This window comes from Zingiber officinale, chromosome 11A (assembly GCF_018446385.1).
Source record: "Zingiber officinale cultivar Zhangliang chromosome 11A, Zo_v1.1, whole genome shotgun sequence".
NCBI classification, from domain to species: domain Eukaryota; kingdom Viridiplantae; phylum Streptophyta; class Magnoliopsida; order Zingiberales; family Zingiberaceae; genus Zingiber; species Zingiber officinale.
The window spans coordinates 85981418-85996204 of record NC_056006.1 but is presented as its reverse complement, the minus strand read 5'-3'; positions in this window follow the sequence as shown (position 1 = coordinate 85996204).

The following is a 14787-nucleotide window of genomic DNA, read 5'->3' as shown; positions in this document are numbered from 1 at the left end:
CAGAGCGAAATTAGTCACAAAGACTAAATAAGTCACGTAGACTTTATGAGGATCAAGTCGCGAAGACCAGAGCAAAATTTAGTCACAAAGACCAAATAAGTCACGAAGACTTTATGGAGATCAAGTCACGAAGACCAGAGCAAAATTTAGTCACAAAGACCAAATAAGAACATCCATTCCATACATTAGGGAAAATGGTTCGTGCGACAGCAAGCACAGTGAGCATTCAATTGCTAAGAAGATTGTCACACCTTACTTAGCTGCTCCACAGAACAAATCAGAGACATAAATGTCCATAGAACGAATCAAAGACATAAATGGCTTGCTTTTACCCCAGATTAAATTATTTACATTATCATGAACATCTCCAATCCCTCATATTGACCATATGTCAAGAGCATGTTCAATATCTCAAATCAAACAAATTATTCACAATTACATTTTATGTACTGAACTAAAAATGTAACTAGTACCAGTGAATAAATGTCACAGATGTAAATCAATCTTAATCTTCCTTTTTAGCTAGAATCCATTCATTCTAATCAGTCGCTTTCCTAGTTATGCTCCATAGACCGAATCATCCATAGCCAATAGGAAACATGCTAAAGTAGCAGACACTGATCAGAACTTCAAGTAGACAGCTAAATAGTCACTTATGGTAAAATTGAGATTAACTGATAATCTCAAGGGTCTCACATAGTAGAGAAGCAGGGATCCATTCTCCTACTACCCTTCTTGTCGCCATAGCACATGTGGTATGAATCACATGCTACGATGTTATTTTCTTTACTAAAAAGAGTGCATGTTTTTCCCAAATTTAACATCGTACAGATTTCGATCTAGACATTCCCAATGTCTAATCCTGAATTCATCATATGAATTCTAATCTGGCTTCAAGTAGATTCAGTAAATGGTGGGTGCATTTACTCCAATCATTACACAAATGATCTCATCTTGACACAAATATCAAGGCGACCTTAACTTATGGGTATGTCTCTATTCACAGCTACATAAGTTGTCCCATAAGCAACGGTCTTACCTCTATTCGTACTTAACAAATAGAGATGATTGCCCATGTGAGTGGATCAATCCCAATCTGCCAACATGCTTATTGAGACTTTTATTCGAATGTAACTAAGACATATACACTGAATAGATCATGGAATTTTTCATTTATCAAAATGTCTTTACAATTGTTACATTCTCCAAAGTCCCAAAGACTTCATATGCCCATGAAATGACTCTTTAGTCAATGGCTTAGTAAAAGGATCAGCAAGCATATTCCGTGTAGGGATGTACTCAAGAATAATCTTTTTCTTGTCAACAATATCCCTTACAAAATTATATTTAATTTCTATATGCTTGCCTTTGCTGTGGTATTTGGGATCCTTGAAAAAAGCTATCGTAGCTTGACTGTCACAGTACACAGTAACAAGACTCCCACTATCCTCAGCAATCCTCAAATGCTTCACGAACCTTCTTAGCCAGACAGCCTCTTGCACAGTCGCTGCACAAGCCATATACTCAGCTTCCATTGTCGACAAGGCTACACAAACCTGCTTCTTGCTGTTCCATGAGATGGCGCCATCATTCAGCAAGAAGATATAGCCAGATGTGGTTTTTCTGTCATCAAGGTCCCCTGCCCAATCTGCATCTGAGTAGCCACTTAGGCTCATATCTGATCCTTGGAAACAGAGGCAATAATCAGCTGTTCCTTTAAGATATCTGAATATCCTCTTCATCGCTTTCAGTGTCTCGATCCTGGGTTTGACTGTAAACGACTAACTAAGCCAACAACATAGCTTATATCGGGACGAGTACACAACATAGTGTACATCAAACTACCAATAGCACTGACATATGGTTTCTTCTTCATTTCGGCTATTTCCTCAGGAGTCTTGGGATACATACTTTTGCTCAAGACAGTACCTTTCGCAATAGGCATCTGTTCAATGTTGCAATCTGACATATTGAAGTGTTGTAGTATCTTAGTGATATAAGCTTCTTGAGACAAACCCAAAAACCTCTTTGATCGGTCTCTAACGATCTTCACTCCTAAGATATACTCTGCTTCTCCCATATCTATTATGTCAAATTGTGATGAAAGCCAACTTTTGACTTCTATCACACTCTTTATGTCACTTCCAGCTATTAGCATATCATCAACATATAATGATAAAATGACAAGTTTTCCTTTTTTCCTTTCTTAGGTAAACACAATGATCCTCATTGATCATTTCGAAACCATAAGATAATATTACTTCATTAAATCTTATGTTCTATTGTCTTGACGCTTGCTTTAGTCCATATATAGACTTCCGAAGTCTACATACTCTTTTCTCTTGGCCTTCAGCAACATAACCTTCTGGTTGTACCATATAGATTTCTTCATCAAGATTACCATTAAGGAAAGTCGTTTTTACATCCATCTGATGTAATTCCATGTCATAGTATGCTACTATAGCTAGGATGACACGTATTGACACAAACTTTACAACTGGGGAGAATGTCTCTTCAAAGTCAATACCCTCCATTTGGGTATATCCTTTTGCAACTAATCGAGCTTTGTATCGATTAATCGATCCATCTGCTTTCCTCTTTACTTCGAGAATCCACTTATTCCTAATATCCCTTCGGCCCGGAGGAAGATCAACTAAATCCCAAACTTGATTCTTTCTCATTGACTCCATTTCTTCATCCATTGCAACTTTCCATTCTTTTCTAACTGAGCTGCTCAAAGTTTCCTCAACTGTTCGAGGTTCCTCATCGTCAACTGGGAGAACCATTAATGCCTCATTCTCAATATCAAACCTTCTTCGAGGAATAATCTGACGACTACTTCTTCGAAGGTTAGACTGTTGAGAAACTGACTCATTCAGTGACAAATTACTCCCACTCGGTTGACTAGATTCAGGCATCTCCTGATTCGTTGATAAAGGAACATTATCCTCCTCCTCTATCTCATATAGAGGAATTGTCTTATCAACTTCATCTCGTGTTGGGAACTCAGTTTCTAGAAAAGTAGCATCTCTTGACTCTATTTCAGAGATGGTTCCATCTTGTCGCTCACCAATAAAAACATAACCTTTAGAAGTTTCAGAGTACCTTATAAAGATACACTTCTTACCTCTGGGTCCTAATTTTCTAAATTCGTGAGTTTTATCATGAACGTAGGCAGCTGACCCCCATGGTCTCAGATTACTTAAATCCGGCTTTCTGCCTGTCCAACGTTCATGTGGGGTAGATGGAACTGACTTTGAAGGCACTTTGTTAAGTATATAGGCTGCAACTAATAATGTATCTCCCCAATAGGAGATTGGCAAATTAGCATGTGCCATCATAGACCTAACCATTTCAAGAAGAGTCCTATTTCTTCTTTCAGCAACCCCATTTTGCTGTGGAGTTCCAGGGATAGTAAGTTGTCTAATAATCCCTTTCTCATTACACATTGTCTTGAATTGATCAGACAAATATTCTCCTCCACGGTCAGTGCGCAAGGTTTTAACCTTACGTTCCAATTGATTCTCAACTTCGTTCAAGTAACGAATAAAGCAATCCAATGCTTCAGATTTGTGAGAAATCAAATACACATGACCAAAACGTGTGAAGTCATCGATAAATGTAATGAAATAAGAACTCCCATTTCTAGCCTTCATATTTATCAAACCACAAATATCCGAATGAATTAATTGCAATGGTGATTCAACCCTAATAGCCTTACCAAACGGTTTCTTAGTCGTCTTTCCAGCAAGACAATGCTCACATACAGACAAGTTAATCTTAGCATGAGTGCCTAATAGGCCCTCCTTAGCTAATCTATTCATTCGTTCTTGTCTTATATGTCCCAATCTAGCATGCCAAATTTCATCATTAACATCAACATTACTAGTAAGAGCAATGTTTGAAAAACAACTATTATTATTTGGTTCTACATCAAGAACCATAAAATCATTTGTTACATAACCATATCCAATTAACACAGAGCTAATTCGAAGTTCCACACAACGACTATAAAAATTTATATTGTAACCTAAATCAAGAAGACAAATAACGGAAACCAAATTCCGTCGAATCTCAGGAGCGTACAGGACATCATGTAGAAACAAAGTGCCTCCACCACGTAGGTTGAGCTTGCAAGTGTCAATTCCTTTAACTTCAATTCTTGCATTGTTTCCTACATATATCCATTTGTTGCCAGCTGGTACCCGACGATACTCCACATATGTAGCTCGATCACGAGCTACGTGGTTCGTTGCTCCTGAATTTACAATCCACAAAGGATACGAATCAGCTAACAACACTGTACTTGCAACATATTACTCGTGGGAAGAAGACAAAAATGGATTTACCTTTTTAGGCTCAGTACAATCCCGAGCAAAATGACCCTTCTTGACACAGTTGAAACAAGTCAACCTGCTCTTAAGTTTTTGTCCATATTTCTTTCCTTTCTTCTTGATTTGGTTTTTCGCAGCAACAGCATTAGCCTCCTTTCCTTTCCCCTTTCCTTTCTTAAACCACTTGTTCTTATTCTTGGAACCAGAACCTTTAACTACAAAAGCTTGACCCGAAATCCTTGCGGATTCAATCCTCTCCGCCTCAAGTTCCATATGCCGTGAGACGTCAGTGAAAGTCTTGATACTCTCACTATGGGTCAGGTTCTGTTTCATCGTTTCCCAAGAATCAGGAAGGGAACAGATAACTGTCTAAACCTGTTGTTCATCGGTCAACGTATAACCAGCAGTCTTAAGCTCTCGAATCATGTTACCCATCTCCCTGAGATGTTGGGCCATGGTAACATTCGAGCGCTTCTTACAACTATCAAACTTACTAGTTAGCTGACGGAGCTTACTCAGACTGACTCCACTGTACTTCTCTCTAAGGGCTACCCAGTATGAGCCGATGGTAATGACTCATATTCAAATACTAGGTCATCTACCATTGAACTAATCAATATGCCCTTAGCAATAGAGTCTTTCATTTTCCATGCCTTATAGGCATCAAGGTCACGTCTGTGCTGTGCTGAAGAACCATCAACCGGTTCCTCCATAATTTGGTTTACAGCCTCTAGAACTTCTTGTTCCTCAAGAACATATTGTATCTTGAGGTGCCAGATTTTGTAGTTATCCCCATATAATTTCTCACCCTTATTGAGTTTAGCTATGATGTTTTTAGTTGCCATGATCTACATAAATAAACAAATTATTTATTATTTCAGTGTAATTCATATATGTGCAATTAATCATTGACTCAGTGTAAATTAGAATTAGTTTACAAAATCAAGTGATAACATTGTTTCCACTTATCATTTGTATGTTCTAATCTAATCAATATTGATCAATTTTATTGCACACATCCCATCTAATGAATGAATCATTTAATATGAACGAATCATATTTATATGAACTAATCATATCATGAAATGAACTAATCATTTCCAAGTTAGTTAACATATAACATAACTTTTATTATATAATTCTGTTTGTACAAAACAACAGAAATTATTACATAACTCAAAAAAAAAAACTAGATGAGCTAACACTGTTCGTACATAACGACAGTAAACAGAACACTAATAGACTAGATAAGCTAGCACTACTCCTACTAGGATAAATGCTAGAGCAATGGGCAATTGCATCCTGTTCATCCCGGATTCTATGATGGGTGGATTAGCCTCAGATGCATCAATCAGATCCATTTCTGGATCTTCTACACATTCTTGAGGATCCTCCTCTGATTCTTCTGGATCCATCTCTAGATCCTCCTCGGGATCCATCTCTGGATCCTCCTCTGAATCTTCAGGATCCATTTCTGGATCCTCTTCAAATTCTTCGAGGTTCATTTCTGGATCATCTTCAGATTCTTCGGGATTTGGATCCTCTTCAGAATCCATTTCTGGATCCTCCTCAGATTCTTCGAGGTCCATATTTTTGGGATTTGGATTCTCTTCAGATTCATCAGGACCCCATTCCAAACGAAGTAATTGTCTACACATCTTTGAGTATGAGATGTGCCCTTCATACTCATCCCAAAGTTGGAATGCTATCTGCCTCAGATGTTCCGATAATGAATAAACCAGAGAAAATCTTATTTCTGTTTCCTGAACTGGATACCCTTCTTGCTCGAGATTCCAGAACAACCAATCGAGCCGACCAATAAGCCTACCGACTCCGTGATCCGGGTCATATTCCAGCTTCTTGATCTCCTCCCACAGCTCATGTTGTCGTTCATAGCGACCAGTCATCGTGTATATCATTCTTTGTATCTGGAATTGAAAAACATGATGTCAGTACAAAACCGACTGACCAGTACAAAACCGGTCAAATTCAATTCCCACATATAGAACAAAATATACAGTATACACAAGCAATTAAGAAAAACAAATTTCCTTATTTTGGGGAGTCTCATGTGACTGACACATTGGATTGATCGATCATGAATCCGAATCTTAAGCTTAATCTATTGTCCTCATTAGAACTAATCTAATTGGACCTATGTTCTGTTTTCGTTTAAGCTCATTTGAGTCAATCACAGACTTATTAATCAAACTTAGGTCCGTTTGATTCTTCCAGTGCCTATTGGATTAAGTCTGACCCATTAGAACAAATCCAATGTTTCTGATCAAATTTGACACAATGGAACTAATCCGGTCATATTTGATCAACCCAACTTCTGTAATCAAGATCACCCTAATTAATTCAATAATAAACCGGACTGGTTAAACCAACAAATAATTTAAATCAGCTTTAGGTATCATTGAATCAAATTGGTCTGCCTAAATCAATTAATAATTTAAACTAGACCTGGGTTTGATTGATTAAGTTGGTAGGGTTCTATTTTCAGTAAATTGAATCATAAATTAATTAAATATATTTATTTATTAATTAAATACATATAGATATGTATTATGAATTAATAAATAAATATTTAATTAAATTTTAGGCAATGTGAAGAAGAAAAAAAAATTAAAATTATGCATGCATTTTTTCTCTTCACGTTTTTTGTTATAGTGCTTCATCAAAAGTACTGTTCATGCCTTTTTCCCTCTTGAATCGATTCATTCTTGCTCTTGAATCGATTGAAGTGCATGAAAAAAAAAGCGCAACTCACTGTGCTTCGTAAAATGGCATTGTTCATGCATTTTTTTTTCTCTTTAATCGATTCGTGAATCGATTCAAATGCAAGTTTTTCTCACTGTTCATTCCGATTTTTTCTCTCTTTTCAATCGATTGAAATTTTCAATCGATTAATGAATCGGTTCAACATTGTTTTTTTTTATCTGTCGCGATTTTGAATCGATTGGAATGGAAATTCAATCGATTCAATTTACTGTTCATCTTCTTCTTCGCGACAGAAGAAGAAAAAACGCGAGCTTTTTCACGTCGATTTCCATGCTTTCAAAACTATGCATGCTCTGATACCATTGTTGGTAGTTTTGAGAGCATGAAACAAAATCTAAACTAAGCAAAGATTAAACAAAGCGATGCGGTAATTATAAACTCATAGTGATCTCCCGAAGTGCTGTTGAAGACGCCGACGGTCGACGAAGAGGTTGTCGCTGTCGGAAGCACGATCACGGAGCAACCAGAAAGCACTTCAAAGTTCACGAGCCAAATCTCAGCCGAATGCTCTCCCTTTGCTCTCACACGATCTCTCCCTTTACGATCTCCTCGGTGCTCCCTGATCACCTTCGCTAGAACCTCTCCTTTTAGATCTGCACTTGGACGCCATTTATAAGAAGGCTAAGGAAGACGAAGGGGAAAGGACGCCCCTTTGTCTCCTTGGCGTTTGCAGCAAAAGGAGAGTAACGAAGGGAAACCCTTCGTCTCCAGTAACGCTCAAACGCCCAACACTTTCAATTATTCTGATTGAATTGAAATTTTGTTCATCCTAAAGATAATAGAATCAATACGATTAGAACCAGGGACGTAGCTAGGGGGAGCTTTTGTTAGGATCGATGATCGCGGCTAGAGAGGGGGGGTGTGAATAGCCGCCCCCAAAACGTTCATTTCGTTCTACAAATCAAGGTTAGCGCAGCGGAAATTAAAATAATAGAAACAAAAGCGGAGAAATCAAACCTCAACACGAACTCGACGATGTAACGAGGTTCGGAGATGAAACTCCTACTCCTCGGCGTGTCCGTAAGGTGGACGAAGCCTATCAATCCGTTGGTGGATGAGACCCCGAAAACCCGGCTAATAATCACTCCTTCTGGGTGGAGAAACCTCGCCACAATGTCTTGCAACAGCAAGATGAACAGGAGTACAAGAATACAGCAGGAAACTAAGTACAATACAAAAATGTAATAACCCTAGCTTGCCTTCTTGTCGACTGGATGAAGCAGCAACTTCACGGGAATCCAACCACAGCACCAACTGTCCAGCCGAGGGAAGCTCACGCGAAGCTTCAGCGAAGAAGAGCTCAACAAAGCTCAAGCAGAAAATACTTCAGCAGTCAGTAGGAAGAAGAGGAAGAAGAAGGGTAAGAAAGAGTCGCCCTCGATCTCCTTTTATACCTGCATCCACCTGCGAAGAAGAAGCCAGAAGACAGAAGACCGTTGCGAGCCAATGGATAGTTCTGGACCGATCAGGCTAAAGCCTGATCGGTCCAGGCGGCCTCTGATCAGTCCTGGGGACCGATCAGGCCCCAGTCTGATCGGTCCCTGGACCGATCCCACCTCTTTGCAAGAGAGGTGGTTGCGTCTCTGATCGATCGTGGAGACCGATCAGACTCCCTTCTGATCGGTCCCCAGACCGATCAGTTCACTCACAGAAAGTTGGCTTCAACTCCTCTGATCGGTCTCCAGACCGATCAGATGACTTACAGAACCCTTCTGTTTGTTATCTGATCGGTCTGCAGACCGATCAGCCGTATCACTGGATCGGTCACCAGACCGATCCAGGTTTAGAGCTCCAGCCCTAAACCCTAAATGGTCCTGAGAACGAGCTACCGAGCCCTCTCTTGACCTAGTCCGGAGAACGAGCTACCGAGCCCTCTCAGACTTCGTCCGGTTCAAAGAACGAGCTACCGAGCCCTCTCTGACCACAGTCCGGAGAGCAAGCTACCGAGCCCACTCCGACTTTCCGTGCCAAGTCTCCAACTTGGTCTTCTCCGTGCCAAGTCTCCATACTTGGACTTTTCCCGTGCCAAGCTCCCTGCTTGGACTTTTCACCAGATGTCTGGTCAACCTTGACCCATCTGGATTTCCCTTGCCTGGCTTCACTCACCAGGACTTCCAAACTGCCTAGCTTCACTCACCAGGTCTTTCCCCTGCCTGGCTTCACTCACCAGGTCTTCCCAAACGCCTAGCTTCACTCACTAGGGTTTTCACCTGGCTTCACTCACCAGGATTTCTAATCTGCCCGGCTTCACTCACCAGGACTTTCCCACTGCCTAGCTTCACTCACCAGGACTTTCCCCAACTGCCTGGCTTCACTCACCAGGACTTTCACTTTCACCTAGCTTCACTCACTAGGATTTTCACCTGGCTTCACTCACCAGGATTTCCCGACTGCCTGACTTCACTCACCAGGACTTTCCGAACTGCCTGGTTTCACTCACCAGGACTTTCCGAACTGCCTGGCTTCACTCACCAGGGATTTCCGAACTGCCTGGTTTCACTCACCAAGACTTTCCGAACTGCCTGGCTTCACTCACCAGGGCTTTCCGAACTGTCTGGTTTCACTCACCAGGACTTTCCGAACTGCCTAACATCCCAGTTAGGACTCCCCAGTCAAGTATCCGGTCAACCTTGACCTACTTGATTCTTCTTCATCCAACCTGATCAGACCCTGATCAGTATCTCTCCGCATGGACAGCTGCACCTGCATTGTCCATGTCTACATGTCTTTCTGTATTGTCAAACATCGAAACCATGACCAAGGTTTACGCTTGGTCAACTAGGTCAACCTTGACCTACTGGAAATTGCACCAACAATCTCCCCCTTTTTGATGTTTGACAATACCTTTAAGTTAGGCTAATCCAATAGCCTCAACTTTCTTCATGCCACTAGGTAATGAAACATAAGTTACAACCTTACATTCTCCTTCTTAGAAGGCAACCTCCTTCTTAGATAATGAAGGCCTAACTTAAACCCTTCATTCTCCCCCTATTGGTACACATCAACAAACTCTCCCCCTGAAGAGTAAGTTATCGTTGTTCACAACTTCACTCGTTGTGATCAACAAACTCTCCCACTAACTCCAATGTTCTTCCTTGAACATTCTCTAGACATTCTCCATTCTCCCCCTTTTTGACACACATCAAAAAGAGTGAATCATGGTCAAGAGTTTCTTCCTAATGAAAGTCTCATACCTTTCATTGAAAACCCTTAATTTCCCCCTTGATACTAAGGTCCAACAATTTAACTTAGTGATAATCCCATATCACTCAAGTCTTTAGGAATAAAAACTCCCCCTAATAGTCAACTCCCCTTGACTAATAGGTAAAATTCCCCCTAAAGGTCAACTCCCCCTTGACCATTGCACCAACAATATCTTGGAGAGTTTCAAACCTTCAAAAATCCAAAAACACCAACTCCCAGCTGAAATTTCAGACAAAACAGTCGAAAATCAGCATTTGGCACATCCTGATCGGTCACCAGACCGATCAGGCTCCCTCTGGATCGGTCCAGTGACCGATCCACACAGACCTGGACCGATCAGGGAACCTCCTGATCGGTCCACGACCTCTGATTTCTGATTTCTGAATTTTCCTTCTCCCGAAATTCAGAAACCTCTAGAAAATCACAGAAAATTTTAAAAATTGTAAAATTTTGAGGATACATTCCTCATAACATATACTATCATGGAAAAATAGTTTTCTATGAAAATAGCTTCCATTTTTCAATCTTGATACAAAGTTCACAAGTCTTTGAAATAGCTCAAAGTTAACTCATCTTTGTATCATTTTGCTCAATGATGAATGTTATCACTAGAAAAGCTTCATCAAGGTTTTTCAAATCAATTTTGAAATGAATTTAAACCATTTAATTTAGGACCACAATCTTAGGGCTAAATGTACATGACTTGTACACAAGCTTTCCCTATGATCCCCAATTTTGAATTAGGCTCATCTAGGTACAAGAACTATGCACCTTGTTCCTAACTCATCATCCTAATATCTCACACACATCTAAGGTGCATCAAACATATTCAAGTCAATTTTGATGTGAGATATGGGTTTAGGTCATCTTAAGCTAAGTTCTCATGCATTTTCTAAACAACAATTTGATCTCCATATCAAATTGTGTTTTAGTCCTTAAATCAATTTCATTGATCATTAATGCACAAGATGATGACATGACATATAATTGTATCATAAATGGAAACATGTGCCAATGTCATGATGTCATGGCATAAAGTATGAAACTTAAATAAAGCATGACATTTAACTAACCTAAGCATTATCATGACATTTTAAATGATCATAAAATAAGTATGATGTCATGACATGGCATATGGCAAACAATACATGGCAAATAATATATAAAGGTATAGAAAATATGTAATTCTAGCCTTAGTTGCCATTTTTGATAATTTTGATCATTTTGTCATAGGTTCTATATTCCTAAGTGTAATAGACCTAAAATCATATACCAAAGATTTTTGGTTAATTATGTGCCAATTAGATTGACTCTAGAAAACTCCTCAAATTTGATTGGCACATTCTAATCACCTTAGGAATAATTCTTAATTTCATTTTCAAGGCTTGATTGTACCTTGAAAAATCCTAAAGTGCCACCTTTTGCCATGATTAGGTTAACTACCTATTCAAGTAAGGTTGGCACACCCTAACTAATCTAGCGTGATGAAATCACGCTCCTAGGAACCCAATACCTATTTGAGCTCATTGGGTTCACTAAATATTCACTAGGGATGACTTCCCTAGCAACCCTCCTAATGACCCTCCTAGGCTTTGAAGCCTTGGTCATTTGGGACTCATCAAGATCAACTCTAGGGGTGACTCCCCTTGTGACCTTGGTGATGGTCTTCCTAGTCCTAGGTTTTGTTCCATAATCGAATGGAACATCATGGTAAGTGGGCTTGACCACTTGGGACTTAGGTTTGTGACCCAAACCTTTCTTGTCCTTGGACTTGGGTTTTTGACCCCTAGACTCTAGAGTCAAATCCTCAAGAGCCTTTTCTAGAGAGTCAAGTCTTGACCTCAAGACTTGATTTTCTTTCTCTAATACCTCAAGCTTTAATTTATCATTTTTCTTTGAGGTATTCCTAGGCATATGTCTAGATGATTTTGGATTTCTACCTAGATTTTTCTTAGCCTTAGATGGGTTAATTCTAGGGTTGGCTTTCCTAGTGTTATCCTTATCTATGCTCACATGTTTGGCACCTAAGCATGTGTATCGATTTCTAATGTTATCATGCTTACCATTATTAACAATAGCAATAAGGCTACTAGCATGTGTCTTATTATTATTGCAATAATGTGCCTTAGAGATTACCTTAGGGTTTGCCTTAGCTCTCCCTATCGATGTGCTCGTCTTCTTGTCCTTGTGAGGTTGCCTCCCCCTCGGACATTGGCTCCGATAATGTCCCCTTCGCTTGCATTGGAAGCACACCACGTGCTCCTTGCCCTTGCATAATGGGACTCCGGCTTCCTTGACTTTTGGTGCCGGTGGAGTCTTCCTAATCCTCCTTGGACACTTACTCTTGTAATGTCCATACTCCCTACACTCAAAGCACATTATGTGTAATTTATTTGAAATTGAAATGCTTGAGTTACCTAGGGTTGAGGATGGATGAAGACTTTCTTCTTCATCCCTTCCGGAGGTAGAAGCTTCTTCCTCTTGCTCCATTCTTGAAGAAGAACTCTCCTCCTCTTCTTCCTTAGATGTTGAGTAGCCCTCAACTTCTAATTCCTCTCCTCCATGATGTGAGCTACTTGGCTCACTTGACTCCTCTTCATGACTTGAAATGGAGCTTCCCTCATGGAGCTTGGCCAAGTTGTTCCACAACTCCTTGGCATCGTTATATCCACCTATCCTACACAAAACATCATTAGGTAAAGAAAATTCAATGATTTTCGTTACCTCATCATTGATGGTTGATTGGTGGATTGGCTCCTTCGTCCACTTCTTCTTCTCCAAAAGTTCTCCTTCTTTATCCAATGGAGGAGTAAAACCTAATTGCACACACCTCCAATTTTCTAGGTTAGTCATAAGAAAGTACTTCATCCTTACCTTCCAAAACGCGAAGTCATCGCGATCGTAGAAAGGTGGAATTGTGACGTCTTCTCCAAATAACTCCATTCTCTAGCTTGTGCTCCCTTGGGTGTTAATCCGTCGAAGAGCAACCTTGCTCTGATACCACTTGTTAGGATCGATGATCGCGGCTAGAGAGGGGGGGTGTGAATAGCCGCCCCCAAAACGTTCGTTTCGTTCTACAAATCAAGGTTAGCACAGCGGAAATAAAAATAATAGAAACAAAAGCGGAGAAATCAAACCTCAACACAAACTCGACGATGTAACGAGGTTCGGAGATGAAACTCCTACTCCTCGGCGTGTCCGTAAGGTGGACGAAGCCTATCAATCCGTTGGTGGATGAGACCCCGGAAACCCGGCTAATAATCACTCCTTCTGGGTGGAGAAACCTCACCACAATGTCTTGCAACAGCAAGATGAACAGGAGTACAAGAATACAGCAGGAAACTAAGTACAATACAAAAATGTAATAACCCTAGCTTGCCTTCTTGTCGACTGGATGAAGCAGCAACTTCACGGGAATCCAACCACAGCATCAACTGTCCAGTTGAAGTCCCAGCCGAGGGAAGCTCACGCGAAGCTTCAGCGAAGAAGAGCTCAACAAAGCTCAAGCAGAAAATACTTCAGCAGTCAGTAGGAAGAAGAGGAAGAAGAAGGGTAAGAAAGAGTCGCCCTCGATCTCCTTTTATACCTGCATCCACCTGCGAAGAAGAAGCCAGAAGACAGAAGACCGTTGCGAGCCAATGGATAGTTCTGGACCGATCAGGCTAAAGCCTGATCGGTCCAGGCGGCCTCTGATCAGTCCTGGGGACCGATCAGGCCCCAGTCTGATCGGTCCCCGGACCGATCCCACCTCTCTGCAAGAGAGGTGGTTGCGTCTCTGATCGATCGTGGAGACCGATCAGACTCCCTTCTGATCGGTCCCCAGACCGATCAGTTCACTCACAGAAAGTTGGCTTCAACTCCTCTGATCGGTCTCCAGACCGATCAGATGACTTACAGAACCCTTCTGTTTGTTATCTGATCGGTCACCAGACCGATCAGATTCAGAGGTTGGATCGGTCACCGGATCGATCCGAAATTCAGCCCTAAACCCTAAATGGTCCTGAGAACGAGCTACCGAGCCCTCTCTTGACCTAGTCCGGAGAACGAGCTACCGAGCCCTCTCAGACTTCGTCCGGTTCAGAGAACGAGCTACCGAGCCCTCTCTGACCACAGTCCGGAGAGCAAGCTACCGAGCCCACTCCGACTTTCCGTGCCAAGTCTCCAACTTGGTCTTCTCCGTGCCAAGTCTCCATACTTGGACTTTTCCCGTGCCAAGCTCCCTGCTTGGACTTTTCACCAGATGTCTGGTCAACCTTGACCCATCTGGATTTCCCTTGCCTGGCTTCACTCACCAGGACTTCCAAACTGCCTAACTTCACTCACCAGGTCTTTCCCCTGCCTGGCTTCACTCACCAGGTCTTCCCAAACGCCTAGCTTCACTCACTAGGGTTTTCACCTGGCTTCACTCACCAGGATTTCTAATCTGCCCGGCTTCACTCACCAGGACTTTGCCACTGCCTGGCTT